General features: G+C 38.6%; 1 long non-coding RNA gene across 1 annotated transcript; it reads left to right on the forward strand.

Moving 5' to 3' along the window:
* The first annotated feature begins 456 nt into the window (after positions 1 to 456).
* On the forward strand, positions 457 to 7,114 carry LOC104871129. Its single transcript, XR_782759.1, has 4 exons — positions 457 to 506; positions 3,048 to 3,132; positions 4,836 to 4,905; positions 6,863 to 7,114. It is a non-coding gene; the product is annotated as an uncharacterized LOC104871129 (long non-coding RNA).
* The last annotated feature ends 18,668 nt before the right edge of the window (positions 7,115 to 25,782 follow it).

Raw genomic sequence — 25,782 nt, forward strand, 5'->3', positions numbered from 1 at the left:
GCACTGAAAATCACTAAAGATGGTGTGGATAAAAAGGTTAGTGGGCATAAATATTTATCATTTCAAGACTAAATAAAAACCTGCAATTATTTTAAAGGTACAAACATCACAAAGAAGAGCCATTATCTAGACTAGGAGGCCTTATAATTAGCAATAGTGTTGTTAAATATGGCTTTAATTTAGAAATATCAGGAAATCTTTTTATATAAATCACTAAAGATGGTGTGGATAAAAAGGTTAGTGGGCATAAATATTTATCATTTCAAGACTAAATAAAAACCTGCAATTATTTTAAAGGTACAAACATCACAAAGAAGAGCCATTATCTAGACTAGGAGGCCTTATAATTAGCAATAGTGTTGTTAAATATGGCTTTAATTTAGAAATATCAGGAAATCTTTTTATATATATATATTCCAAGGCAGTTTAACTGAAAGCATTAGACCACTAGTGAGCCAAAAAGCAGCAATCATGGAGACCTGGAGCTCAGCAGTAAGGGGGCTTGAGTAAGATGAGCAGAAAAGACTATGATCATATGTTATAGTACATACTTAGAGAAGATCACTGACCTATATTCCTGATATAAGGAATTAATGTCCTATGATATTAGGAATTTATTCTTCTATGATGGCACATAACTTATTATCATAGCAGCTGAGGTACTGGGGATAAACACAACACTCAGGTGAATTTTCAGGGCAGTTGTAACATATTCTCCTATTTGATAAGTTCTCCTCCCATCCCTTCTGAGAATGACAGGATAGAAATACTAAAAGAAAGAAATAGTTTATTCCTTTCTGACCTCAAGTGTGTGTGTTTTTCACGCTGAGAAATTATCCAATTCTCTGTGGAAACAAAATGGTGTCCTACAATTTAGTTCAGTTCTGACAATTATCCAGAGTTACTGCAGATCCCACAAGATAGGAGCTCAGTCTCACCAGACAGCACTCCACCTTAATATGTCAATCACAAATAGACCCCACATTACCCACACTTCTGTGCAAATTGGCTACAAAGTCGGGGCTTTTGCATGTCCCCCTCAGTTTGATAGTTTTCTATAATGGCTTACAGAACTCATGGGAAACAATTTACTCACACTCACCAGTTTATTGTAGAGGATATTATAAAATATAGAAATAAATGACTAGATGGAGAGGTGCACTGGATAAAGCCCAGAATGATCCTGAGCGTGTAAGCCTCTGTGCCCTCAGAGTTTGGGGTGAGCACCACAACTTGGATGTGTTCACCAACCCAGAGGCTTTCTCAACTCTATTGTTTAGGGGTTCTAGGCAAGCCCCATTAGCTAGGCACGATTGACTGGCGGTATTGACTCAATACCCAGGAGGTTGAGGGCAGGGCTGAAAGTCCCAACTCTCTAATCATGGTGTTGATTTCTCTGGTGACCAGCCCCCATCCAGAAGTTATCTAGGAGTCCATCCAAAGTCAATTTATTGGCAGTGGTTGAAGGATCTTATTTTTTTAACTTCAGAATGAGAAAATTTTTATTTTTAAATTTTTATTAATTTGGATTTTGATGGGGGTTTATGATGAATAACAGAAGCTGAGCATCATACTTCCTTCATTTAGGAAAATCCAAGCGTTATAGAACTATATGCCAGGAACCAGAGATGAAAGCCAAAGACAGAAATGCAGCATTCAGAAGCATTCAGCTCTGCCATGTTGTAGGGTGACATCTTAATTAAGTTAAATTTGTGCACCTCAGTTTTCCCAATTATAAAAGAGTATGCTTTATAATAACACGTTTTGGTTTTTGTATGTAATGTGGCTTTCTATTTCTTTTTATTTTTATTTTCCTTAAGTCTTGAATTTTTACCCTTTTGAACCGCAGTGTGCCATTATGTGGTTTTCTTTATCTTCCTTGATTTTTTTCTCCTCATTGTGAGGTCTCATATTCCTATTCCTTTTTATGTCTAGCCATTTTTTGTTGTATGGCAGGCACGATGGCTTCCTTGCTGTTGAGAATCTGAGTTTGGTTGTCTTTTCTAAAAGAGTTTTAAGTATTGGTATGGCAGATGACTAATGTGTGGTAGGATAGCTTGACTCTTGTCATCAACAGCAAAGTCTCCTGACATTTTGAGATGGTCAAGTCACACACATACCAGAAATCCAACTTGACTGCACTTACATCTATTGTTATACTCTCATTCTTTTGTACCCCAGATTTGACCTAGCAATACAGACAGCAGCAATAGCCAAATCCTAGGAACTCACCTTCTGACATTGAATTCTACTCCAAGTCTCTTTCCTATTCTGTTGCAAATCAAAGTCCTGGGTGTATTATTGGCAGAAGCTACATCATTTCCTTTGCCCCAACTACAAGGTGATCTGCAGAAGGATGTATCATGACATCTGCCTTGGTGAGAAATGACTTACAGGCTGCATATTCCCCAAATATGAGAAGGGTTCCAAGAGATAAGTTTCCACTGGAGGATTTGGCTGTCAAACACTAACAGAGCTTTTGCTGTTCTTGTTTGTTTTTTTGTCGTTATTGTCATCATAGTCACTGGGAAGTGAGCCTATGGCCTTCACACTTGGCTACATCTCCAGTATTTTCTGTAGTTGTTGCTTGCTTTTCTATTTGAAATAGGGTCTCATTGAGTTTCCCAGGTTAGTCTCCAACCTCCAATCCTTCTGACCCATCCACTCAAAGTGCTGGGGTTACAGGTATTTGTCACACCTAGATACAGTCAGGATTCTTTAACTGGTAGAATAACCCATATTTTATTCCCAAGATATATAAGTCCTTGGTGATATTGCCTGTACAGAGTCACTACTGTTTTCTTATCTTTATCACTGGATAAGAAAAAACTACAAGGGCTGGGGATTTAGCTCAGTGGTGCTCACAAGTGCAAGGTCCTGAGTTTGATTCTTGGTACAATAAAAAAAAGAAGAAGAAGAAAAAAAAACTAGAGAGCATCACAGAGAATTCTTTGGGTTTTATTTAGAATTTCCCCCTTTTTCATTGTACAAGATAAGAATCAGTCACCCCAATTAACAAAGAATCCTTACTTTTGCCTGTTTTCCAGCAGCAAGAGGAGTGATTGGTGGCCAGATAAAAAAATCTCAGAATCCACCTCCACTGCATGTCATGAGGGAAACATTTCTTTCATGGTTAGTAACATTCATACAGCAGGAGATTCAAAAGACACAAGGAGAGTAAATAAAAGAGCTGTTGAAGTGAGTTGATATAGAGCAAGTTTAAGCCATGTAAAGATACTAAAACTCAGCCATTTACCACAGGAAGAGGGCCTTTACCAGAACCTGACCATTGTAACATTGTAATCTCCTATTTCAAGAACTGTAGCAAAAGCATTTGTGTTGTTAAAACACCACCCGGTTTTTGATAAGGTTGCTGCAGCCAAGTAAAGAGTTCTAATAGTGAGATGTGCCATTCCCACTTCTGCCCCCTTGTCCTGAGGAAAGACAACACCAGATATCAATTTCTTGGCTCAAATACAACCTACATCTTGAAAAGCACACAGACTGTACATGAAACTATTACCCAATCAGAATTGTAACTGAGGTGTCAATGGTGTATTCTACGGTGTAGTTAGGTCAGCAGCTTCTGGGTAGTGAGTTACACAGTAGGACCAGTGAGTCTCATGGCAAGAGCACATTGACTCAAGACTTTTGCTTTCAAATAAATTATTTGTGCTAGGAACTCTGGCCCTAGCTCAGACCTTACAAAAAGACCATCATCTTCCATTTCTCACGTTGGTAGACTTTGAGATAGTGCCTCCACACAATTTTAGAAATCTTAGGAGGTCAGAGGACATGATCTTCAAGATACCTCAGAATCACACAGCAGTCACAAGCAAGCATTCTAGCCACAGACTGGGTTCTGAGAGGCTAAAGCTACAGAAACCTCTCATCTGTTCATTTTCAATTGCTCCTTCTTCTCTCTCCTTTCTTTTCTTTCTTTACACTTCTCTCTCATTTCTTCATCCTCTCTTTCTTTGAATTAATTCTTCTTCTTCACCTTTGTTCTCTGCATTCTTGTAGTTTCAGCCATCTTTCTTACCCATGTGAAGACTTGCCCCTACCTTCTTTCTCAGAGCAACTTTTTTCCACTCAACCCTCAAGCTTACGATGTTAAGCTAAACTTAGCTCATGTAGAAGAAAAAATTTTGAGAGTATTACATTATATTATCTTCCTATTATAAAAAAATCAATCTTTCTAACTTTCTGTCTTTAATAGCTCAAGCTTTGATTTGTTCACTGCAAAGATTTACGTATCTAGGTATCAGGGGAAGTGTCTGCAAATTCCTCCATAAAATCTTTACAAATTCTCTCAGTTTCAGCCTCTAGACTTTTTCTTTTAAAATAAAGATCTTTCACATTCTTAGTTTTATGAGATAGTTGCTTTTAACTGAGCATTTGATATGATTTTAATCTGTCTGTATGCATCTGTATTTGCTTTGTAGTGCTATATTTAATTGTGTATTTTCAAGTACAGACTAAAGTCTACAATTTAACCCCTTTAGATATTTTCTTATATCTGTTACAGTTATTATTGCGGGGTTTTTTAACTTGTGTTAACAACTTTTGTGCCTTTGATCTTTGCAATAGACCTATAATAAAAGCAATCACTTCTGTATACCAACATCTTTCAAAAACTTTGAAGCTTAGATTTAAACATTCTCTATGGACTACAGAATATCTGCTTTAGCTAATATGACTCCATTGAAAAGACTGAGTATGTCTTAATATTTTAGTAAGGTTTTCTGAGTCATAAGTGGGAATGCACAAAAGAGGAACAATTTATTAAAATAGTATGTGTGGTGAATTAACTAATGTCACCTTGGAACACCCAGCTGAACTGATTCAGAGTGTGGAAGATCCACCTGAGGACTGTTGCCAAAATGACGAAAGGAGAACAAAAGGGTAAGATTGCACACTGTTGATTTTTCTAGAGAAGCTTGCCATGGCTGGCTTTCCTAATAAGAACTTGGCTGTTCTCCTCATCCAAGGAGCTGTCCACACTGTTGGCTGTCACCAAGAATGGCTGCTGTTCTCTTCCCAGGGAGCTCCAGGGAAGACCCCTGGCACAGAACCTTCCTCCTCCCAGTACGAACTTTTTAGCTTCCACCACTGGCCTTTGGGCCTTCCCGGTGCAGATCCTTGATACAGATTTATGTGAGACATTGCTTTGGGCTCTAGGCCTTTGGCAGATTCATATGGGACATTGCTGTGGGATACAGAGCCTCAGCTGGATTCTTTGGGTCTCTAGCATGAGAACAGATCTCTCACACTCCTCTGCATTTGGCTTTTGGGGTGAATATTATAAAATAATCCTATAAATTATGTGTACTGAATTAAATCTATTCCCTTACAAAGCCCTGAACACAACAATATATGATTAGAAACAGTCTTGGATGGTAAGACATATTCTGAAAATAAAAAAAGAAGTAGTTGGGACACATACACAAACACTTTTCTCTTGATTTCTAGTTCTTAGTCTTTGGGGAATGTTTGATAATAATGTAGGTAAAACTATGGAATTTCTCCCCAGACTAAAACACATTAGCATACAAGTCTATGGACCTAAGGTAAGCAATTATCACTAAGGAATATTATTAGACAATTAATCCAAACTACCCTCTTGCTGCTCTATGCCCATTGCAGAAAGCCCTAACTGAAACTTAGTCTTCATCCTGAAGCAGAAGTAAGATCGAGTGCTGCCTGTGGTTTAACATTTTACCCATTACAACACAGCAGAGAAATAAAGAATGAACTTAGTAAATAAACACAAATACAATTCACCGCTGGAATGGGTATGTAAAAATACTTATGGGACCTGGTCTGGAGAAAGCCATTCTAACCAGAAGATATGGCTTAAGCTAAGAAAGGAAATAGGAAGTACCTTGTTGTCTTTGGGAAATTTGTGTCAGGTACCAGTGCAAGAGAGTGATGGTTCTATAGGCAGTGGGTAGGGGCTCATGTATGCAATAACACCTTGAATCTAGGGAAGATTTTAAACAGTGGAGTAATTAACTTCAGATACTGGAGATCACCCAGGCAATTCTGGAGTCAGAAACATCATTAGGAGGTAGTAGCAGAAGTCCCTGACAAACATGGAAAGAAGTTTAAAGGGGAGGAAGAGCAGACACAGCAAGAAAGGAAAAAGCTGGAAAAACTAGAGGACTGGATAAGGAAGTGGAGGACTGAGGCAAAAGAAATGATGTACTTAATGCTTTCTGTAGGATATAAACTGTACCGTGAATAGCTGTGAACTCTCAAGACCACCATGCTGAGGGCCGTGGACCATCCTGCTGCACTGTGGATACAGATAGCAGTGTGAGGGAAGAAAACCTTTGCTCTCTATTGAGAAACTAGAGATGGAGTTCAGCTCCAAGGCTAAAGCTTGAAGCCAGCTTTGAGGTAGTGGGATAAAGAAAGGAGACTCACAGAGAGGTTTACATGCCATTAAATTTCCTTGTACTCTAACAGCATACATAATACACACACACACACACACACACACACACACACACACACAAATTGAGCCCCAGCAGTGAAGATAGTGAAGATGGTGGATGGGAAAAGTCTAGGCCAGAAAATCCTATTAGTGCCATGCACAGATGATCTATTTGTTCAGATCTTGCACTACAGATAATATGTGCACATTATCATCAAGTGCCTAAAGTATGTTTTCTTTGATTCTCAATATACATCCATTTATATTAAAATTTTCTTCTTCTTAGTGCTTACACTGGTAAAATCACAGCTTATGACTCATATGCCTGATTCTGCTTCACTGAATTTTGATTCTATTTATAGTTAATGTATTTTGGGGGTATTTTCTAATTCCTGATGAATTCTCTCTTCCTGTTTTCTTCAGGTCACTGGCAAATGAAAGATAGGAAGAAGCAAAAAGGTGAAGGACAAGGAAAGATTGTAATGTGAACCGGTGTGAATCATAGATGATTATATCTGGTATATCAGGGCCATTCTCTCACTTTCTTCCTCTCCATCAAGCCTGGAAGAGGCAGTGGTGTCAAAGAGTTATTACAGAGAAAATTTTTGCTCCACACACATACACCTCAGTAATCTCCATTAGTTCTTCCTTCAAGCAATTAACATAAAAATATTACGGAAAAAAGTAAACCCATGTATGTTTTTTGTAAGCCCAATTATAAGTATCCCCATCCCCTCCTTTGACTAGTTAGCTGCTCCAAAGCCTTTTCTACTAGATTGAATCATATTAAGTTGCCCTTTGGATGTGTCATTAATTTCACATGCTTCAACTTAATACGTAGAAACCCTGGACCCACTATTGCCCAGAATGTGCCCTTCCTAAGATCATCAGGGGAAAAACATTTTAAGCCATGTTTTCTGTCAATGCCGTAGTACACCACTGAAAATCCCCAGTTCTTCCTCTTCTACCAGAGATTCTCCCTCCAACAAATTTTATATTGGGTTAGAAGACAATGACAAGGAATTCTGAAAAGAATTAATGGGTTTTTTAGAAAATATTAAATAAAAAAACAATTTTAATTCAACTGTGTCAGAATTAGTACAGTGATGTTGACTCTTCCAGCTTCCTAGGACCCCCCCACCAATGGACACAGTGGTCTTTCTGTCCTGACGTGACAGCACCACCACATGGTAGAGAGAGAGAGAACACATATCTCTTCAGTTTGACTGTGGGTAGATAAATATTCAAAGTATTGCCCTGGTCTCTCAAGAAAGATCCCTCCCGCTGGATCAGGGGGAGGGAGGAGAAGATTGTTTTTATAAAATACGATAAACAAGAAAAAATACAAATTTGAAACTCTGGGGACACTTCTGGGAAGCTAATATCTGCCTTTAGTAATCAATAGCTTATGCTTGCATGCCAGCCATCAACACAAGCACTCCATGCCTGCAAACTGTGATACAATCAAGCTTTCATTTATATTTATATGACCAGGAGGACCCTGCATTTGATGATTTTTAAAAATGCACGGACTTGGCTCTGTTTAATTCTGATATATTGGCCTATTATCTGTAAGAGGCCATTGGCTAAATTGTAGTGTTCACAAGAGGGTCCATGATGGAAATTAATCAAAATGATAGAGAAATACTCAGATCTAGATTTTTCTTTAACAGTAAAATTTCAGTATGAGAAGCACATTCTGCTTCCAAGCGACCATCAGAACTAGATTTAAGAAGACCTGATTGTAAAACAAATGCATTATTAAAATAGTTTGCTATCATGCACTAAAAGAAAAGCAGCTTGACAATTGATGGAGCAGGAGAGATTGGAGCCACAGAATTGCAGCAGATATAACTGTTGCCTCCAGGGGTCAAACTCAGCAAGCCCAGAGGCTGGGGAGGTCTTCCATGATGAGAGAAACTGGCATTTCTAGGTGGCCTGTCACTAGCTGAATTGTTTTACTTATGAAATATTTCTTTAACTTCCGTTAGTCCTAACTCAATCTAGACAAATTGCTTCAGTTTCTAAATCTGGCCATTATTCAGCATCTATGGGTAAGTGTCCTGGTGTGATAGTTACTGTGATGGGTGTGAATCTTTAAAGAGAACATTCATCATCTCTGTCCTAAGGAAACAGGCAGTCATGAGAGAAAATATACAAATATCCTAACTGATATAACATAATAATTTAATTATTCTCTTGAAGAAGCAAAGAGATGCAGGAAATTACTGGTTCCCAGTGAGATGAATCCCAATGACCACCCCCCTCTCACAGTATCATCATTGTGGTAATGTCTTATTAAGGGGCAGGATATGTATCCACCATGGTTTCAAGCATGGTGCTAGGTTGGCAGTAACTCACTTTTGTATATCATCAGTAACATGAAATTTCAGGATACTGGTCTTGGTGACCAAAGATAACTGACTATTGAAAGCAACATAGGGATTAGAACTGAACTGAACTTAGTGTCAGAGGCTGGGACCTAGTTCTAGCTCTGCCACTCCCTGCCTATGGGACTCTGGGAAAACTGTTCCACTACCAAGGATCTCAAATAGCCTCAGCTGTGAAGTGTCAATGGACTATTGAAAGTTACTAAAGACCTACATTTCTATGGCTCAATGTGGAACCGAGCCTTTTCCCACCACCTCCAATTAGCTTTAAAGCAGGGCAGCTATGAAGCATTTTGACTTGCCTCAGAGCCATATACAGCAGTCTGCCTTTACAAGGCTGCCTGGCCATGCTAATAAACTGGATTTTGTTGCCTTTGTGCATTGGATATTGGTGACTAAAGGTTCATCTACCTAATGGATACATATTGAGCATGTGCTTTGAGGCCTAAGAAAAAGTGGGAATTAAATAGAACTCACTTTTTTCTTTGCAGCCATAAGCATGAAAAACTTCCTGGAATTTAGGTCAAAGAGGTTCAAATATTTTCTACTAGTAGGATGCCTAGCTTGCAGCTAGGATCATAGAATACAGTATCATAAATCATTTAGGAAAACCTCATTTTTCATTAGGGGAAATGAAGAGAGTCATGTACGTTCCTCAAGTCACTGGGGAAGCTAGTGATAGCCTTCATTTATTCAATAAATATTTGAGCTCCAAAGTTTTTGCTAGGTACTGAGTAAATAGTAAACAAAGCACTGACAAATCTTATAGTGTACTGGGCCACAGATAATTAAACATGATTTGATAAATATTATGTCCTGGAAAACGCTTTTAAAGAGATGCCAGAGAAGATTTCCTTAAGAAATTCAAGCCTAGGCTAAGCTCTAAATTACAACTATGAGCCATAAAGTTAGGTCTGGGAATCCTTAACGTAGAATTCAACTATCCTCCTTCTGTAAATTCCTAGACTATAGGCACCAACTGGGACTTGCTACTCAAGAGGAGGTGAGGTGTTCTTGGAGAACGACCTGCTCTTGCCTAGTTGGACAAAGACCACCAGCAAACTCATAGGAACTTGTGCCTCTGTGCACTCTGCCCTTCATTTCCATGGCTAATATCAGAGTAATGGAGTAGAAAGAGAGTGTCCTGCTTAAGCAGCAGTCCTGAGTCTGGTTACAATTTGGACGGTGACTACCGTGTGCCCTGTGGGCTGAGCACTTCCCTCTCTGAACCTCCTAGCTGCAAATGAGGAAAATATCTCCTTAATGAAGTTATTGAGTCTTTAATCAAACAATGAATATAAAACAGTCACAGCCTCCAACAGCAAGGCTGCATAAAGAGCCCACAGAGAGTAGCTCTGAAGGGTCAAGCAACTGCAAACACCTAAAATTGCAGGCTTCTTGTCAGGGGTGACTAATAGACTTTGTAGAAGAAACAATAAATTCAAGGTCTCCAAACACTAAGAAACTCTCTGTTGTTCTGCTTCTCTGCTTCCTTCTTATCAATTAAAATTATTATATAGTTTCTTGGTGCTTTACATTAAGTCCATTAAGACATCTCTATAAACCCTCCATCCCAACCTCATCACTAACATGGATTTATTGCAAAAAGAACAAATATAAAATTCAAATGTAAAGACTGACTGATTAGAATCAATTTACTCAGTCATAATTTATAAAGAAGCACAATTTCTACTGTCTTGATCCTCTGGCATAAATTAATTATAGTTTATTTAAAGGAATTTTTAATGAAGAACCTGATAAAATTATAAAGGAAGGCCTAGGTGTGTTTTAACCAAAAGCATCAAGTGCTTCATTCTATTTACTGCTTCAGTGGTGCTCAACTCGTACAGTCAGAAATCTCCCCATAGTAACCCTCATGATGGGATACACAGCACCCCAGTGGATAGATGACATCCGGGCTCAGAGAATCACACACACCCAGTGTGCAATTTTTCTTTGAGAAGCTAAAATTTATTTCTTCCATAGTCTTCATCTTTCCTGATGGCCACTACAGTCCTTGGCTGCCTGGTTTGTACTCCATACAACTTCCTTCTTACACCTATTCCAACTGTTTTATTAGCCTTCTTTAAAACATTGCAAAGGAGGAAAATGACAGTTTGCAAACTAACCACATTGAGTCTGGCCCAGGCTAACGAGAAGGGATTTGGAAATCTGTGAGCTTGACAAAAATGCCTGTGGGTTCTGATATATGAAATTATTTTTATTCTGGCTTTTCTGAAACAATGAGAATATCAATTCAGTCTTTCCTATTCAAGGATGTTATGCACCATCGGCTTCCAGACTCAGATTTTCACAATGTTAATGATCCCTAACCAATAGATCTTAATTCCAGTAGCAAAAATCCTGCAGGATTTCTCCATCTACTGGACAGGCAACCTGCAAGTTCTTTGTCTCCACTCTTCACAAAAGCCAGTGTGATAAACCAAAGTTGAAGTAGTCACAGGAGCAAGGAAGCAGAATGCAGTATTTTTAGCCTGAGAGAGCTTCATTGTTTTATTTAATTAATTCAGCTAGTGACCCTTGCACCCTTCCAGCTATTTTAAAACCTCTGTCCTTGGGTGATTATCCTCCTGTGACTTTTTTCATTTCAATTTGTTTCTAATGGATACATAAAATTGTACATATTGAGATAAGCTGATGTTTCAATAGATGGGTACATTGTCTGATGTTTAATTCAGGTTAAACATATCTATCTCCTCAAATATTTGTCATTTTTTTTTTTAATGGCAAAAACTTTCAGAATCCTTTCTCGTAGCTTCTTGGAGTGTATAGCTCTCTTTCTTTTCTATTGCTCCCCTACTGTGCAATACCACCTCAGAACTTGCTATCTAACTATAACTCAGGACCCACTGACCCCATGTAACTTTAATGAAGAGAGTCACAATTTTAGCAAAAGGGCCCAGAAAGGAAATACGTGTTTATACTAACCAACATGGAAAAAGGCAACTCTAAGTTTTCAAACTGGGTAGGTAGTTTGGTGCCACTTACTGGTGTGTGTTGGTATTATAACAGAGTACCCACCACCTCGATGTCCCTACATGTTCTTTTGTTCCCTTACCCACTCAAGGCTCACGTGTTAGAGCAGTGATTTGTGCAGTAATGACCATCCCGAGGAACTCACAGACCTGGAAATGTAATAAGATGTTCCAAGACATAAGGAAATTCCAACAGTTTTCAGAGAACATTTTCTTGAGTGTACACCTATGTTCACCAATAATCTTTTTTCACTTTACAAAACAAAAACAAACAAACAAAAAAACAACACATTGCTTCACTGTCCACCAAACAACAACAAAAAAATAAAAACGCGGAGGTCATTTTTCATGACTACTCAAGACAGCATAAATCCTCAGGGCTTCCAGTCAATCCTCCTCTCACATGTGCTCCTGATAAGAATGAAGCTGGGGACTGAAAATAAGAAATCTGGGTCCCTGTTTGGATGTTCTAAATTCAAATACAGAATAAAGTGAGATTAGTGTTAATAAAAATAATAAAATAGGAGTGATGATAATTTTCTTCTAATGACTTTACCTCTTCTATTCCCCTAACTATTATCAAGCAATTCATTATTCATGAGGGAGAATCTGTTGAGAGCAAGGTAAAAACGCATCCGTGGGAAATACTGAACACTAAAAATGGCCCTTTTATGTATTTAAATGTAAGCACTTCTTTTCAGCTATTCTCAACGCTCATCCCTAAGACATGTTATTAGCTGGATAAAAGCAGCTACCCTCATCGAAAGCAAAGCAACTTCCATCAGCCAAATCTGTATGTTTAGTGGTACAGATCTTTTAAATGTAACTGGAATGTTTTCTGGTGTGCCAATTTTTTCAAGATGCATTAGATAAAACCCACACTTAAATTTCTGTACTGTCTCTTTTCAGATTTGGTGCATGATATTATTGTAGATAGGTAAATTATCTTGTAGACAGGTAGACCGGGCCGGTCCCAGAGGAGTCAACAGGGAGGACAACCAAACCACATTCACTGAAAGTCAGCATTGCAAAAGGAGAGAAACTACCACACCCACATAGGATGAGTAGCAGAGACTGATATTCTAAATGGGGGTGGGGAAGCAAGATGTTCTAAGAAAGATCCCTGACCCTCCCTTACCGAAAATCCTTGCTCATTCCTTGTATGCTTGCTATGTGACTCGCTTCCCCATTGGATCTGCCATTTAATCAATATTATGTAAACTGTGGAACCTGACTAAACTAAAGTGACTCCATGCTAATAGGCCAAAGACTGCTTCTTCATATGCTAATTGCTAACCTGGTTAACAGCCCGCCCAGGGACAAATGGTACGACAAAAGGTGACCATAGAACATTTCCTGCATAAGATAAGCAATGTGTTTGGAATCTTGTCCTCTGGTAGTTCTGTGAATGCCCTGACATTTTGTTTAGAAAAACCCTATAAAAAGGACCTCAGCCCTTGAGCAGTTTCCTCTCTGAGCTGCTTGGCTCCAGGAGTGCCATCTGGCCAGACTAATAAAGGTCTTCTAATTGGTGTGCTCCTCTCTGGTGATTCTCATTCTTCCGTGCAGCTCCCGGAGCCTCACTGAGCTATAGGTCCCAGCATCTTAGAGGCCCTTTTGGCTCTTCACGGCTCCTGGAAGTAAGGCCCTGGGTCTTGCGTCCAGAGCCCCCATTGGGCTATAGGACTCAGCATTAGTGGAGGCCTTTCAGCTGTTCGTGCTCTACAGAGTGAAAGTGAGACTTTAGGTCTTACAAAGCAACTGCACTTGTAATCTCACTGGTTGATTGTAGTTTTGTCCCACCTTGAATCCACCTCACCTTGTGGTTTTGTCCCATAAAGCACTTTTGAGAAGCAGGGTGAGTGGGCAACCCATTTTCTGGTCCCCCTTCTGTCTCTCTTAGAAGTTGTCTTTCTCTGATATATTTTTCCTACTCTTAATCTCCGTTGTTTCTAGAATTCATTCCTGGATTTTAGAGAACATGAACTCCCATTTCAGATATCTAGCAGGTTTGGGAGTTACTTCTATTTCCCCTATATCACTATTAAATAAGGTAGTTAAACTATTTTATCTTTAATTATATCCATAAATGTTTATTCTAATCTTTATTCTATGAGAACCTTAATACTTATATTCCATATTGATAATACATAAAATTATGCTAGTTACCAAACTGATTAATTTTAGCAGTTTATATACCTTTCTATTTTATTTCATATGGAGGAAATTTGATTATAGTGTTGATCTAAAACAATGGCTTTATTTCTTATGTTTATACATGAATATTATTGAATTATACCTAAAAACCCAATGCTAAATATGATATATACATGTCATATATGCATATATACAGGTACACATAAACCTAAGGAATACCATAATTTCTATTATAGTCCTAAATTTTATGCTAGTTTATAATTTAACACATTCATAACACAGCCATACTTCCTAAGTCTCACTGCTGGGTGGCTTGAACCACTGGTGGTACCGGCATGACTGTCCCATTGGGCAGCTTTTTATTAATTTTATTAGTAAAAAGACCTATAAAAATGATTAGATCTGTTTGTACCACCAGTGGTAGAAGCCAATCGATAGGATAGTCATACTTGTACCACTGGTGATTCAAGCAAGTGAGAAAGTGTTAACCTACATATTATATTACATTGTTACAGTGTAACAATAAGAAACTAATATTGAATTGCCTTATACATAAAAGAGATTTGGGCTGGGGATTTAGCTCAGCGGTTCAGTGGCCTGCCTTGCAAGTGCAAGGACCCGAGTTCAAACCCTGGTACCATAAAATAAAAGAGACTAATCACATTAGACCCAAAGCATTTTAATCTTGATTTAACATTTTAGTAATCCTTTTATAAGATGCATTTCATAATTTCTTTGGAGTTTCTATTGTATACCTCAAAACATTGGGATAAAGTAGGCATACATCTCTATATTCTTCCTGCCAGATGCAGCTATTAGCCCTAAACATTATATAAAAACAAGAGGAACTCTGGAGAACAAATTAAAGGAAGCAGATTAGTGAGGGACCACCAAATCTTAAGAAACAACATAGCACTGAGTTCCTAGTTTTTCTGTTTGTCCAGTGCACCTTACAAGGATTTGCTGCCAGCAGTTTTTCCCCTACAATGGGTGCTACAGAAGCTAGCACTCAAGAAAGACAAATCCATGCAGGAGAAAAAGCTCCAAATAGCCTTCTTTCTGTAGCTAGGATAAGACTGTCAGGAAAAAAAAAAAATACCATGATCACCCTATGCCAGTTATGCACTGTGGAAAAAAACAGACCACATTCCCACCAAAAAAGGCCAAGCTGAAGGCTTAAACTTCTGCCTCACCACACTATAACAAGGTGTGCTTCCTGTCAGCAAGGATGGTAGAGAAGGCAAGTGGAAATCCAGACTTTCACTACCACCCTGTGGTAACACGAACAAAAATTCCCTCCGCACCCCATATTGTCAATGGAAGCTATACAGGGAGCATAACTCCCACCAGTAAAGAGACACTTCCCCCTGACATCAACTCTGTCATCCACTTTCCCTACCAGTGTAACGTCAGAAAATGTCCAGTAAAACAAAGGATTTCAATGAAATTCAGAGTCTCATACTGTAATATTCAAAATGTTGTCCATAATACTAAAAAAAAAAAAAAAATCACTCATCATACCAAGATACAAAAATATCTTAACTTAAATGTGTTCAGATAATTAGCATACTCTACTATGAAAATGGCACAATTGGTGGGATATCTGACAACGATTCTAAAATAGAAATGAAAAAAAGTTTCAATGAATTATCATGAATACAAAATGCACCCAGAGCTAGTCTTACAGGTAAGGTATTCTGGATGTGGGGAACTCATCATACCAAGATACAAAAATATCTTAACTTAAATGTGTTCAGATAATTAGCATACTCTACTATGAAAATGGCACAATTGGTGGGATATCTGACAACGATTCTAAAATAGAAATGAAAAAAAGTTTCAATGAATTATCATGAATACAAAATGCACCCAGAGCTAGTCTTACAGGTAAGGTATTCTGGATGTGGGGACAGCAGATTCTCCATATCAATCTAAGCAAAAAGTGAAAAGTGAAAATTTAACCATGTGGTTTTGTGTCTGGAACACTTTAGTCCTAGGACTGCTTCTGAAGCATTTTATTTTTTTAATGCTGTCTTGTCAGCTGTTGATTTCCTTCCTAAGTTTTTGCTTTGCTCATTTTAAGGAATATGTATAAAAATTGTCCACATACTAATCCTGCCCTTTGTACAGGGAAACTATATCTATACATGGATATACAGAGATTGATATGTGTGTAGACATGTATACGTGTGATTATTAGTCACTTCCCTGTCACTGGGATAAAATACCCAATATCCACAACTTAAGGGGAAAAGTTTATTTTGGATCATAGTTTTAGAGGCAATAATCCATGGATGGCTGCCTCTAAAGCAGGAAAAGCATGGTAGAAGGGCATAGAAGAGAAAAGCTGCTCAACCCGTGGCCAGGAATCATAAAGAAAGGGAAAACAGAGGGAGAGAGAGATACATCCTCCAAAGGCACAACCTCAGGGACCCACCTCCTACAACCAGGCTTCCCTCCTAACAGCACGTTCAACTATGAACTCATGAATGGATTAATCCACTGATCGGTATGGTGCTGCCCATGATCTGATCACCTTCCAAAAGCCCCATCTTGGAACACATGAGACTTTGGGAGGCATTTCATATCTAAGCCATCACAGTGTATATATTACATGACATGGCTTTTCAGAAACTTACAGATCGTACATTTCAAATAAATAAAATACTGGAGGAAAGGTATAGTAATAGAATATACGGATAAACAGGAATGCTGTGTTTCATCAAATCTAAGACACCACAGATTATAAAGTATACTATTATTTTATGTGCCTTTAAGAAAGAAAAGCTACTGCTGCGCACTATAACACAATGATTTATTGTTGCTTTGAATTTTTATTTTGTATTTATTAAAAGAATCAAACCCACTCAGAAACAGTTTTTCTTTTATCATATCGTATATACATTAAAAGGAAACTGAAAGTGAAAAAATTTGGTTAATGTGTTTCTAAAACTTCTTAGCATTCAGTTTATCTTTTTAATATCACTTTTTAGTCAATTTTTTATGTCTGTGTCTTTCCACACAGTATAGTTTTCTTGTGCCCTCCAGAACATTACTGAAAAGAGTAGTCATTCATGTTTCTAGAATTTTCTTTCAAGTTGCTGGTACTCTTCTGCAAGTATCTACAAGTACATTTTCTGACATTCTAGAGGAGTAGTCAACAGAATAGTTTCAGACAAGCAAGACTCACAATCCTTTGAAGGGCTTCCTTCATTTTTTGAAAATGAGAGTTTGCAGTTGTTCAGTCGCACTTCTGTGAATGATAACCAGCTGCAATCATATACAGAAACAGCAACGGTGTCACGGCTGATGCCTGGGTGTCAGTGACCCAGGAAGGATAAAAGATCCTGATTTCAAATATGATAAACTATAGAGGAAAATAATACATCTTACATTTGATTTAATATGGCTGCATAAATGGTTAATTTTCTCTGGGATGGCTTGGGATGATTTCTCAGAGAAAGGCACATCTTACTGCATATTTCTTTTTTAAACTGCTGAACAGGCCTTTAAGGAGCAGAGAACGGGAAAGGGAAGGTAACACATGGAGGTATGGAGCAAAGAGCAAGCGAGGTATACAATAGTGTGCAAGAATTTAAGATAAATTTAGATACCTAGAAAAATACATATTACAAATGGTCTATACCTCAAGATAAGAAATTTAGACTCTACTGGACAGACTACTGTTGATCAACTGAAATGTTAAAGTACTCTTACGATCTGATTTAGGAAAACTTATTCCCGATGCCCAGGAATGGAGGGGTGTTAGGAACACATTGACAGAAAGTACATAGACAATATTGGCCACAACCAAGAAAGATGATGCGAGTGGCTATTCTCAGGGGTCTCAAACAGTCGGAGCAGTGTCTGCATCTCCAGCCACAATTCCATGAAAGCCAGGCTCTCAGGGTGGTTCTGAGTAGACAGAACGCTGGAGAGAATTTGGTAGTGGACAGACATCCAGTGGAGTCCTTTGCCTTCAGTGTTTCACATCGTAACTAAGTCTATTAGGTAAGAAAAAAAATATTGCCTCATCAATCACCCCCTATTCACCCCAAGTCTTCACTGAGACTCCACAACAAAGCAAAACATTTACAGGTACTGTTCAGTGAAAGCTAATAAGAGGAATTAGTTATTGTTCTCTGCAAAATATAGTAGAGACTCATAAGCATTGTTTTGATGGAAAGAAGGAAGGAAGGACCTCCTAGGAGATTCTATATGCACTCTGACAATTTAGAAAGATTTTAATACATGATATGGGAGAATATCTAAAATAGTCATTTCTAGGCCAGGGATTTAGCTCAGTGGTTCCACCACCTGCCTTAAAGCTTGAAGTCCAGCATTAAATCAAAAATATCAAAAATAAATAAATAAACAAACATAAAAATAAAAAAGTGATTTCTTCCTATACAGTGAATTCCTCATGAGTGTCCACATTTCCTTTTCTACCTCTTTGCCTCACCTTTCTTCACACACATAAGAATTAGAATTCATGCCGGGGATTTAGCTCAGTGGTTCCACCGCCTGCCTTGCAAGCACAAGGACCTGAGTTTGATCCCCAGTACCAAAAAAAAGAATTAGAATTCATTCCATTTTTTCCTCTGCTTCTGATGCTCCACTTTTATATACGTTATACCTTTTAAGGTCATTCCATAGGTGGGCAATCAGACAGTTGAGGGTCTATGTAATTTTTCAATCTATTTTATGTTACTCAGATTGGATGATTTTAATCTATTTTCAAATTTACTAACTTTCCAGCATCATTACATCTGTTGTTCAGCTCATTCAGAAAAAACAATTTTTTTTTTTTTTGGTACTAGGGATCGAACTGGGGTCCTTGAGCTTGCAAGGCAAGCGGTGGAACCACTGAGCTAAATCACCAGCCCTTCTTTATGTTCTTAAATGTAGTTAAATAGTTGCTTTAAAATAATTGTCCTCTAATTCTAACATCTCATTCACCTTGGGGTTTGCTTTTTCTCTTGAATGTGGACCATATGTTTCTATTTCTGAATGTGAAATAATTTGAGATTATATCCTAAATATTATATTTTACTTTTTTTTTCTTTTTTTGGTACCAGGGGTCGAACTCAGGACCTTGTGCTTGCCAGGCAGGTACAATACCGCTGAGCTACATCCCCAGCCTAAATATTATGTTTTAGAGAACAGACTCTTTTCCATTCCTTTGAAAAATATTGATTTCCTGTTTTAGCAAGCAATGATTTAGCAAGACTCAAACTGCAAACACTGACTCCCAGGGAATATCTTGAAGCTCTATTCAGTTCTTTAGTCTTTATTTTGACTCTGTCCCATACATTTATGGTTTGGTATTTAGCAAAAGATCAATGTTTAATCAAAGGTCAGAGTTTGTAACAGAACTTGAGCATTGTGACCTGAAGTTCTCTGAAGAAGCTGCATCTATGTTAAACATCCTGTGTTGACTAGAACACTGTGATTGTGAAGATATTCTCATAAGTGATAGATCAGCTTCTCAAAATATGTATCTAAGTTTAGCAGACCTTTAAGCCTCCACCAACCCCAAAGCCAAAACTGTTATGAGGTAGTATTTGACACCCATAGAATTCCCAATCATGCTCTAGCCTGCCTACATGATGTAATTGGTAAACACATTGATTTATGACTTTCTTTGGTTCTGTGATGGTGAAGTTCATGTTACCTCTTCCATGGTGGAAAATGTTACTCAAAAGAAACAAGAATCCAGGTTTCTAGGCCATTAATACTTGGTTCTGAATAAACTATTTTCTTGTTTCCTTTAAAATAAAATTGTTATTTTATTACAGGAAATTATACTGGAGATGAAATATGAAATATTATATCTCCCAATCTGTTAGCTGTATAATAGGCTGAGTTCTTGTACTCTAAAAATCAAACAATGAATTCTAGAAAAAAAAGAGATTAAAAGTAGGAAGACTTTTATTGATAGGAAAACTGACAGGCGGGAAGGGGTAGCCCAGGATCCCACTTTTCAGAAGAGTCTTATAGGGTGAAACCCATGTGACTACAACATGGGCCCCAGCCATGAGCATCTAATAAGATTACAAGTACAGTCACTCAGGTGATGGTGGTCCAATTGGGAAACAGGTCCCATAACAAATGTAGCTGGAAAGAACAAAGATTCTTCTAAAAATTGGTGGGTCCAGAGGTCTCTGGTCACCCACTGGGGTGGTCGATGTCTATCTAGACTCCATTAGGCCCACTGTTTGTTCTTTGAGGGAATATGTAGGTCTGGTCATCTTGTCTTTGTCTTGAGGCCTGGTTTTCAGCCAATGTGCCTCCAGTTGCTGCTGTGGTATGTTTCACCTTTGTCCTAACCCTTTCAAGGACCCAGCCCTATCTGACTGCCTATAATATTTCTACCTAACTCACCTGTCTATAATAGCTCTACATGACAGAATATTCTACTCCTAGCTCTCTGAAGTTTTCCCTTTACTTGCTGAGAGCTGTGGTTGCCCTCAACTGTCTTTCGATTGTTTAAACTGGAAAAACCTGGTCTCTCTCCCTCGCTCCCTCCCCCTTTCTTTCTTCTTTTCCAGTTGCTAAGGATTGAACCTAGAGTCTCATGCCTGCTAGGTGAACACTCAAGCACTGAGCTACATACCCATCGTTTTTTAAAAAATTTATTTTGAGACTGGGTCTCACTAAGTTCCAAGCTGACCTCAAATTGCAGTCCTCCCTTTGCCTGCCAAGCAGCTGGGTTGCAGTTGACACTGTGCAAGGCCTCTTTCAGAGTACTTTGGTGCCAATGTCAGCTCACCCTCAGACTAAGCACCACTAAAAAGCTAGTAACTCAGCATTTTTCCAAGCATCAACTCACCAGAATCTATCTGTACGAATGTTCTTTGTTCATTCTCCAGTAAGTCACTGGTGGTTTGAGAGGTTTTGTTTGTTCCTTGTGTGGTGGGGTTTTTTGTTTTTCATTTTTGTTTGGACCTCGAATTTTATCAGCAAGAGGGTGAGGTTCACCGGGAGCTATTCAGTCATCCTGGAAGGGAAAATCCAATATTTCTGATTGATTTATAATCACTGACTGAGTCTTTGTTCTGCACAAGAATTGTGCTTTCTCATAGATTATCTCATTTCCTTCTCCGGGAATCCCAGTAGGAAGGAATTGTTATTTACGTCTTACAGATAGGAAAACAGAGGTATAGAAAGGCCTCAGGCCACACTCCAAATAATAGATTCAAACCCAAGTATTTCAGAGTCCGAAGTCCATTCTCTTCTTTTTCATTTTTATGATCATAATTGTTAACATTTATTAATTGTACCAATGAGTGGCATTCACTGTGACATTTCCATACATGCACATTTTGTCCATTGGTCAAGTCTGCCTCATCTTCTACCCTCTCTCACCCTCTCCTCACCCCTTCCCTGTTCCAGCAGTTCCTCTTTCTAAAGCCAGGCCTCTTAACCTACTCCTTTAAGATATAAAATTAGCTTTCACTATCAAAAAGTGCCCTGGAGCACCAAAGACTGCCCTAGGCAGGCTTCTTAATCAGAAGCCAACTTTAAATTAGTTGATTGCAAGGCTTAGAAATTCATTTCCTTATTCACTTAAAGCAGTGCTTCACCAGCTTGCCTTGTCATACAAATCACCTGAGGGGAATCTCTGGCTACAGATCACAGAATTTCTGAATCAGTCTGGAAGAGCAGGGACTGGAAATCTGAATACCGTCTTTACTAGTACTTCAGATGCTTCTAGTGTTTTCCCAGTTTGAAAACATTTATTTTATAAAATTATCACCTGGTATCCAAATACTTTATTCACAACTCTGTGCTTCCTGGAATACATAATGATAGTAATAAGAAACACTAATTAGCATCTAGTGCTTACCTCAGGCCAGGCCACCACTTTTCTAGTTGTTTGGCATGTATTAATTGCCTTAATCCAACATACTCATAAGTAGTTATTGTTTTGTAAGAAAACTGAGGCACCGGCTGTCCACAATCAGACCACCAAGTAAGGGGCCAACGTTTCACTAGGCCAGTACCTTGACAACTGTTTTTATCCCTCCACTATTCCATCTCCACGCGTCCAGTTTACCACAAACACTCTTAAAGAGAATTCTGGGTAAACATATGGCCATGATCCCCTCTTTCACAAAGGCCAAGAATAAAATGTTTAATTCAGCCTGGAAATAGCTCCTCTTTTCTGCCAGAGCACATTGAAGCTTTGGGTTTTGCCCTGGGCAGCTTCAGTGGGTCCTGCTACTTGGATTACTTTCAGCAGGACAGATGAGTTCCGAAGAGTTCAGCCAATAGTTTCACAACATGCACCCAATTATTTCCACACTGGTCTACCTCAGCAGTCCCTGTGCTACAGAGTCTACAGGTTAAGGAGGGAGGATAAAATAAGTAATAATGACAACTATTGCAAACTGGGCTATCGACATTAGTCACAATTCTTATGGGCTTTTGCTGTGGTCGTAAACCTATGGCCTGCATGCCTCAGTGAGCTGTTTGTATGGTTGAAAGCTCTAAAAATCTCACCATTGCTGGATCTGACAAAGAAGTTTGAAGTGAAAATGGTCAGCTATTTCCTAACAACTGTTTATGCTAAAAGCAAGTCTCAGACTTGTTATTGTAAGAGCCTGACTGAACCAGAGAGACTTCATGTTGACCAGCAAACAACCTAGAGACTGTCGCTCCCCCCATCCCTTATAAGGTAACTAGTGATTAATTGTGAATTGTTAGATAACTGTGTATGGTGAAGACTGATACACAGAGACCCAACATGGATTGCGCCACTCCTTGCATGCCTGCAGTCTGAATGTTCTAAACATTATAATCTAAGTTGTAAACAGAACAGTGGATTAGCAATCTGCTAATCATTAGTACCTGACAGTCAAGTATGTGCCTGATAACCAATAGGTCAGAACGACCGCTTCTTCACCTTTGTCCTCTTACCGTAAGTTTTACATGTAAACCCCCTCTTCAGCCCTATATAAAGTGGCCTCTGTCTCTGAGCTAGCCACCTCTCTGAGCTACTAGGCTTGGGGAGTGCCATCTGGCCAGACTAATAAAGGTCTATTTGCCAACTTGCCTGGTGTGTTCCTTCCTGGGTGACTCTCGCTGTCTGACAAGCTTCTGGAGCCTCGCTGAGCTTCTGAGCCCAACATCATGGAAGCCTCTTGGCTGTTCACGCTCCAGGAGTAAAAGTGAGACTTAAGTCTTTCATTATTAAGATTCTTATTAATTAAAATTTTATTAGCAAAGCAAGTATTAAAGAAACCATTCATGTGACTCCTGCAGACTAGAGAAGGCCTTTGCTCTTTCTAACCACTCTGACCACTGTGGACAAAAAGCTCATTTTAGGATAAGGCTGAGTTACCACAGGAGGGACTCTGTCACTACTGGCTGGAAAGAATCTAGAGTTCATGGAGAGAAACCAGACCATTTATTAATATCCACAGGAGTACCATCACAGTCTTTTCTAGAGTCTTATATACTATTCATGCTATTTTTTCTTTATATGTAATACTTTATTTTGAATATATATGGCAGCATACATTTCACGGTTACAGGTCCATAACTGTTAGCTGGAAAGTCAGAAGTAAGATAAAGACATATTATGGCCATCACTTGACATTGTTCTGTATATTCCACCTGACACATTCAGGGGCTCAAAGAAATTAAAGATACAACAATTGTGAATATTCCTATTATTTTCTGAAATGATTGTTTACCTAGAAAAACACCTATAAATAATAATTTCCTAAGCTATTCAGGAACAAAATACTCAAGTTTCAATGCGTTTTATATTTAAAAGGATACAACTACTAGAAAAAATATGGCTATAGCTAGGGATATTCAAAAAAATCTTAATAAAAAAAGTTTATATTTTCAAACATACCAATGAAATAAAATAATTAAACATTGTGATACTAGTGTATGAATTGAATCAGGTCCTAGAGTCACATAGTATACTTATCTGTGTCCATATCATTTGGCGTATCTATCTTTACCGAATACTTGCCTTCAGCAGCTTGAAATATTTGGAATTTCTCCTTAGAATAAATTCAGACATCACTTGGAGAAGCAGTGCTCAAAATTATAAGACACTAATTCTGTAAAGGAGCTCACTCAAACACAACAACCGTTTTTCATTTTTAATTTCCATGTTCTGAAATTAGTGAGAAAAGTCTCATTAAAAGCTAAGTGTTAAATATGCATATGAAAGTACAGCTTCCTGCAAGACTCTGCCCATTGCTAGGGATTTGAATGGCCAACTCTTTATTTCAGGAAATGGAGAGATGCCAAGATTCTGAAAATTTTCTTAAGACCCCCATCCTAACTCCCAACAAATAGTCCTCAAACCAGATTCGGTACAGACTTCCTGAGGGCTAGCTCCAGACAGAAAATATGAGACATCCGGGCTCTCCAGTATATACCTACCACCACAGTCTGGCAGACAGGGAGAACAAAACGTTTTATGTAAGTTGTATTTTTATGTAAGGAATATTCCTTCCTAATCCACTCTGTTCCCCACAAGCCAATCATTTATTTATTTATTCCAAAACTAATTTTATGGAGTTTCTTTGGGGAAAGGGATTGGTGCACTACTGGCTGATACTTATTTGCTCCTTTCATCCTCTTCCCCAACCTCCTTCATTTTCTCTTTGGAATACTCTGAGTGATAATAGATCTAATTATCCAAGGAGTCTGTCCGTGAAGCCCGAGCTAAGATATATTATGTAAAGGTACAAGATCCCTAATGTAAATGTAACTTTATTGTTTGCTTTAAATGTACTAATAAATTCAATGGAAAAAAATTTCCTTATCATAGTCATTCCTCTGTGTGCCCATATCCCTTGCTAAATCTTAAAAATCTCCAAAATGGGCTGGTGCCCTCTTCCCCAAAACCCCACTACCATCCTACACACACACACACACACACATACACATAAGATAACACTTTTTGTGGAATATCTCCTACAACTTCTGGAGCAAAAACAATTGTTATGGCTTTTATCTAGCCCCCCTCCCAAAGTCTCTGCTCACAGGTGTGGCTTTTGAGAGGTGGTTGGAAAACAGGTGTGTGATAACTGGATGAGTTTGCTGATGGGTTTAGCATAGCTCTGATATGGATGATGGGAAGGCCCACCCTGGGTGTGGTTAGCACCAACCAATAGGCGTGTAGTCTAGAATAAAACAGGTGAGGGTTTCTCGCTGTTTGCTGCTGTTTTTCCCTCCGGCCTGCCTTGTCTTGGACTATTTCTCCTCTACTTGTGGCCTTAGCTTGGAGTTGGCTAACTATGGAGTGAAATCTCTACAAACTGTGAGCTGAAACAAACCTTTCCTCCTTTAAATTGTGGGTTTTGGGTATTTTGTCTCAGCAATGAGTAAGTAACCAAGAGAGGAATTTCTTTTCTTTTTAAGCAGTTTGCTCCAGTGCTAGTTACAAACTATACCTTACTAGAGCCTGTAACTTTATCTTTCTAGTGGGCTTGTACCCTTTGAGGTTCATAGCACTGATGAATAAAAATTGCATTGTGTCTTCTTCATAAAAGAGACAGTATGCAGCAGGAAGAGGCTTTAAGTCTTTCTCCCTGACCCCAGCTTTGAAAGAATATCTGAAAGCAATGTGTTCATGAGTTTGGCTGTCCTAATGGTTCCCAAATCTAACACCCACCAGAATCACAGATTGCTGTGGTTTGCATGTTATATATCTCCCAAGACCAGCCTGTATTAGGAGGTGGGCCTAGTGGAAGGAACTAGGCCTAGTAGAAGGGGCATGCATTTGAAAAAAATGTATTGGAAAGCCATCTCTTCTTTCTCCCTTTTT

The sequence above is a fragment of the Fukomys damarensis genome, unplaced genomic scaffold (assembly GCF_012274545.1).
Source record: "Fukomys damarensis isolate Sample0158 unplaced genomic scaffold, DMR_v1.0_HiC HiC_scaffold_38, whole genome shotgun sequence".
NCBI classification, from domain to species: Eukaryota; Metazoa; Chordata; class Mammalia; order Rodentia; family Bathyergidae; genus Fukomys; species Fukomys damarensis.